The sequence below is a fragment of the Nannospalax galili genome, unplaced genomic scaffold (assembly GCF_000622305.1).
Source record: "Nannospalax galili isolate Female #2095 unplaced genomic scaffold, S.galili_v1.0 scaffold781, whole genome shotgun sequence".
Classification (NCBI taxonomy): Eukaryota; Metazoa; Chordata; class Mammalia; order Rodentia; family Spalacidae; genus Nannospalax; species Nannospalax galili.
The window spans coordinates 3,814,448-3,819,771 of record NW_008346898.1 but is presented as its reverse complement, the minus strand read 5'-3'; positions in this window follow the sequence as shown (position 1 = coordinate 3,819,771).

The window sequence follows — 5,324 nt, the reverse complement described above, 5'->3', positions numbered from 1 at the left end:
TTTAAGAAGCCACATTCTAAGTTGCCTGGCAGTCTCCCAGTCAGAGGATAGCAAGAGAAACAGACCAAGGATGAACCCATGCCTATCATTTCCACTTTTGAGACAGGGAAAAAGTCTAGAACTAAGACAGAGAACCAGCTATGTCTGTCTGTGTTTAACAATATCTTGCTTATAGTATATCGATGGCTTCAAGGAATTTCTAAGAGACTGGAAAATGGATTTAGGGCTTTAGCATCAATTTTGTTCTATGTAGGATTCTGATTTTTGGAGTTGGACTTCTGCATATTTTGACAGCAAATTGTTCACAGGATAGCGCATCAAAGTGATTACTCTTGGGATCTGTCTCCTCCAGCATATTTGCAGACTCCTGGCCAACAACCACAGGACCCTGTCACTAACTTACTGATCATCAATAAAACGGATAAAACTGTTACTAATGTTTAGTGCAAAAATATTGTCAATATTAAGAACATTGCTTAGGAAACATAAACATGAAGAAAAATGAACATGTTTTTCAATTTAGAAGACACAATCCTAAACTGAAACAACTACGCTAAAAATATATAGGAGAAATGTATTATTATATCGATATTGAAAGAGGAGAGGGTTTATATAACAACATGGTAAAAGTTTAATTCAAAATAATAATACATGGAGATTTGACAAGTTGAATAACATATTAGAAGGAAAAAACTTGTGTAAGTTTAAAAGCATTTTAATTATATAGTTACACTGGGTATACTTTAGTTCAAAGTGATACTGTGTTTGGTTCTAGAAAATTCTATACTGAAAGTCACAGGATGTTAACAAAAGTTATTTTTAATTATCAGAATTATTTTTAACAAGCTTAAATCATAAATAAATGAGCATTATCTTTATTAAATCATACTTAGAAAAAATCTATAAAAGAGCACAGACGACCTGGGGAGATGGCTCAGTGGGTAAAGTACTTTCTGTGCAAACATGAGGACCAGAGCTCAGATCCCCAGGACCCACCTAAATGTTGGTTGAGTGTGGAAGCCCAGAGAGGCCATGCAGTGGATACCTGGAGCAACTAGACAGGTAGACTAGCTGAACTGGTGAGCCATGGAACGAATGAGGGATCACCTCAATACATAAAGAGTGACTGAAGAAGACACCTGATATCAACCTCTGGCACACACAACTTCCTGCAAACACGTGTTCCCACACACATGCAAACACACATACATATATCCACATGCAACAAAAAAAGGAACAAAAGGTATTTTTTCAGATAAAAACTATGGACAATTGCAATCTGTATTATTGCATGCTGTGGTAAGGGGTCATTTTGATATATATCTTGCCCTGGTCCCTTGGTTTTACGGTGCCTTTTACATTTATTTGTCTGTTAGGAGAAAGGATTGATGACTCTGCATTCACTAGAGCAACAGAACACAGCTTTGGAAGTGGTTGCCTTTGGAACCAGAAATAGCACAGGTGAGCCATCTTACAACAGGGCTGTCATAGTATCAGGTGGTGAGGAGGTACTTGCAGCTCTGGTTAGTGGTCATATGTGGTCGCCGGCTGTGGCTGCTCTCCTCCGGCTATGGCTGCTCTCCTGCTCTCTTAGTTCCTTCGATCAGTCGTCCAGTCAGGACCCCAGGGCTGGTGAGGAGTCTGCGCCAGCGTGGCCACATTCAGGCACAGGAGACCAGGTTCAGTGACACAGATCTGCTTTATTGCAAGAAAGTATGGGCTTATATAAGGGGAATAGTCCAATCACAACACAGCATATGGGATCCCTTATTAGCATGGCAGACTAGTATCCTATTACACTCCAGTGGGCCAGATGCCCCATTAGAAGCAATGCATTCCAACATGATAGGTATGTAAGGCAAAAGGCAAAATCAGACACAAGATTTTCCACAACAGTCATACAGAGTTATAAATATGATACTGCACAGTCAATGTGATTGACAAATGAAATCTGATCCATTATATACAAATAACATATAGGAGCAAATAATTTGCATTTGGGGAGAGAATTTGGACTATGATTATATTACTTAAACATCAATTACTTAAGAGAATACATCACATTACTATTTTTGATTATTATGTAGTGAAATGTATTCATGAGTTTAATAATAATAGACTCATTCACTATCAACTCAATGTAAACAATGTTTATTAGTAAAGCTATCATCTAAAACATGTTACAAAAGACAATTAAGCCTACTGCATCTATACAGGAGTTTTATAGAACACACACTGGGAAACAATGTTTTGTTTAAAACCAATAAGCTCAGGCTGGCAAGATGCTTAACAGGAAAAGGAGCTTGCCACACAAACCCAGTGACCTGAGTTCAGTTCCTGGAACCCATATGGTAGAAGGAGAGAATCAACTCCAGCAAGTTGTCCTCTGACCGCCACATGTATGCTGTGGGACATGCCCACCCACACACATATGCCTACTGCAAACACAAATTAATAAATAAATGTAAAAAACAATGAAACAACTCTGTGTTATGAAGCTTTAGGCCAGAAATCTCAAATACAACTCCAAAATTAGATGTAATCTGCAGCTGTTACGTGACTTTTCTTGAGGAGATTTGATCAAATGTCTACTCACCCAGATAGGGCACTGATGGCAGAAAAAAGAATTATTCCACTCAAGTCTAGTTGAGCGAACCAGTCAGTACTGGGGCTTCTTACAGGTGCACGGGTGAGGGTTACTTGCAGCTTGAATGACTTGGGCAGCTGCATCAACACAAGCCCACCCCAGCGTGGCTGGCAACTCACAAAAGTCACATCATTGCATTTACTGCACAACTCTTAGACAGCTCCACAGACATTTCCTCTGCCTTAGTAACGGTTTACTGCTTATATAACCACTGGAAGGGGTCTCATGGGCCTGCTAATGTCATGAGTTTCCTGACTCTTCTGCAAGCATCTCTCTCCTTCCTCCAGGAAAAAAATGTCTCAGTTCCGAGGAAATCACTACAAGACAGTAATCATAATTAGTTTGTTCTACTAGAGTTTATTTTTTATTTCAGTTGTGTGTAATCACTTAATTAGGATATTTTAAAATTGCAATGATTGATCTGTGCTTCTTCAAGGAAAAAGGATATCTATTAGTACATCGGCCACTTATCAAAGAATGCACTATACTGTCAGTATTTATAAAGAGTGTTTGCGTACTTTATACACTAATTTTGTATTTCTTCCTCCAAGATTTATAACCTTTTGTTAGCCTTTTAGAATTATCATTTTATACTAGTGTGTAATACCAAGAGATTGAATTGCTTCCCTGTCCTGATGGATGTAGTAAATAATGGTCTACTTGGACTGTTTATACCATCAGCACGTATTCAAACTGACTGGAGCACATTTCCAGAGATAGGTCTGTTCTTGTGTATTGTACTGTATCCTGAGTTTTACACATCATTCCACTCAAAATGATCTCATACAGCAGATTGGCATTTAGATCCATCTTTGTTTCTGGCATTAAAAAAATGAATATGATTTTCAGAAAATTAGTTCATAAGTGCAAAGTAGAGCTAGGAAAATATTCAAAATTACCTTTGAGAAGTTGATGAGACAATGGATATGAAATCACTGAGCACATTAATGACACATTGATAATATATCATGTGCTTGTTTTATGAATGAAAGGTGTGAAAAAATACAAAACAGAAAAGATAAACAACCCTAAGACCTAAACACAGAGGGAGCGGCTGCTGTTATAGAAGTAATTTTATTGTTATCATGATTTAGAACACTGGAAAGCAAACACGTTGGGGCTCTAACAGCAGACTAACGGGCCATGAGCATAGCTTCATATTCTTGCAAATAGATAAATTCCCAGTGTCTATGCCAGACCAATGGGAACAGAATCTTCGGATATGTGACAAGATGATGCTTGTTTTTGATGAAATTCAGATCCCATGTGATCTGTATATATGTAATGGAGACACATTTATCATTGTTCTTAATCAGTATTTGCATTAATCTCTAGTAAGTGCATCTTTTGTGAACTATGATAACAACGTGAGGATTCCCTTCCAAAACAGGAAATAAATCTCCAGCTTTTGAGGATTATTAAAAACAGAAAACGTGTTATCTGTAAAATAAAGTTAAGGCTTTCTTTGAAGACTGCAACTGCCCTTGTTTCTTTATGCCTACTCTGTATTTATCAATCCATATGTATTCAGAGTTCAGGGGGAACCTCAAAATATACTCATGATTATAATGTCCAGGGAACTCTTTAACCAACTGTATCTATGTTAACATGATATCCTTTGTTGCTATATTTAACTATGCATACATATATATTTAGTCAAGCTGTTGCTTATAAATACTGAATGATAAATTAGAAGACGAGAAACCCAGCACAGTGCCTCAGACCTGTAATCCCAGCCCTCCTAAGGCTGAGCAGGAGCATTACAAGTTCATGACTGCATAGTAAGATCATGTCTCCAAAAGAAGAAAGAAGAGGAAAAAATAGAAGATGAACCTTGTGAGTTCTCAATTCTTGATTGTTGAATTGGCTGCATTGTTTTAAATTGATAAAATGTCATAATAATCCTAAAAAAAATCATGCTATGTTCTTGTTACTTTCCATTTTCAGTCTCACCAGTTCAATTAGCTGCTTTCAAGTATTTCTTGACATTGCTATAGTCAAACCTTGACATAGCCAGGAAGAGGGGATGTCAGTTGACAAGTTTACTCCATCAGACTGGCCTCTGGGCATGTTTTGCTAATTGATGTAAGAGGTTCCAGCCCACTGGGGGTGGTAACATTCCTAGGCAGGTTGGGTTGGCCTGGACTGTATAACAAAGGTAGCTGAACTTGAGCTGAGGGCAGAGCCAGTGAGCAGCATTCCTCCATGGTCTCTGCTTCCGTTTCTGCCCTGAGCTCCTGCTTTGCTTTCCTTTGATAGACTGTAAACTGTAAGATGAAATAAGTCCTTTCTTCCCCAAGTTGTTTTTGGTCAGTGTTTTATCGTAGCAACAGGAAGCTAACTAGAACACTTATAAAAATTGAATACATAAGCAAAATCCTATATTGAAAACTGAATTAGAATGAAAAGAGGTGGTGATATCAACACATACCTAAAGCAGAAATTTAAATAATTAGGTTAATAACTTTTTAAGGAAATGCAGTCCAGACAATGAATTTCAACTTTGTGCCTTAAGTTCACTGCACTATTTCCACCCTTAGGCTAACGACCATAGCCAGTTTGGGTGTATGGGCTCTTTCTCATGGACCCTTTTCATAGCCCGTGTTTCTATGCCTCTCTTTTTCCTCCCCTTGTGAAAAATGAATGAAATCACATATGTCATAAAGATAATTGATGT